Below are 1,080 nucleotides of genomic sequence, written 5' to 3'. Positions count from 1 at the left end.
CATCAAAATTGACTATATATTTCCAGGGGAAAGTATGGGCATTCAACAAAATTGAAGAATTTCAGGTATTTACACAGAAGAGACCAGGGCTAAATGGAAAGTTTGATATCCAACCACAAAAATCGAGAGAAACATGAAAAGGTAAATAAGATACAGAGGGGAAAGAAAGAAAATTTATAATTTTTAAATTTGCCTTTTTAAGGGCCTCAGTGAGATCTAATTATCTGTATTCCTATGTAGAGAAATGTTATGTATAATTCTCTGTAGTGAACTCTATTCACTATTATAATATTCACTATTATAGTAATCAGAAGAATAATTCACAGGGTGAGGGTGGAACACTAAATAATCTAAGATGACATGGGGGATGGGAAAGAGGGAATGAATAGCAGGGGACACTAAGAGAAACTTGAGTGAATAAGAAAAATAGGATATTCTATTACACACAAAGAGGGCATGGGAGGGAGAGGGGACAAATACTACTATAAGAAGGAGAGGAAGAGAGCATTAAGAGGTAATAATCAAACCTTACTCTTAGTGTAATCAACCCGGAGAGGGAAGAGTAGCTATACTATTCATTGGGACATAAAACTCTTATCTAACCCTTCTGAGAAAGTTAGAAGGGATAAACCAAGGGGAGCACGGGAGTGGGGAGGTCAAAAAAAGGGAGGGGAGAGGAGGGAGGGAATTCATAAGGCCTTTAAAAACAAAAAGAGGGGGGAAAATAAGGGAGGGGGTAGAAAGGGAAGTTAATCAAGGGAGGGGATAAGGGATAGAGGCTCAATAGCAAACCACTAATATAAAAGGAAAAAGTATAAGGAAAAAGCCAGTAGGAAGAGGGGAGTATTCGAAAATGTCAGCAAATGCACAACTGATTATTATAATTCTGAATGTGAATGGGATGAACTGGCTCATAAAATGGAAGCAAATAGCAGAGTGGATTAGAAACCAAATCCTACCATATGTTGTCTACAAGAAACCCATATGAGGCGGGTGGACATACACAAGTTTAAGGTTCAGGGTTTGAGCAAAATCTTTTGGGCGTCAAATGAGAAAAAGAAGGCAGGAGTGGCTATTATG

The sequence above is a fragment of the Gracilinanus agilis genome, chromosome 1, assembly GCF_016433145.1.
Source record: "Gracilinanus agilis isolate LMUSP501 chromosome 1, AgileGrace, whole genome shotgun sequence".
Taxonomy (NCBI): domain Eukaryota; kingdom Metazoa; phylum Chordata; class Mammalia; order Didelphimorphia; family Didelphidae; genus Gracilinanus; species Gracilinanus agilis.
This window is presented reverse-complemented; position numbering follows the sequence as displayed.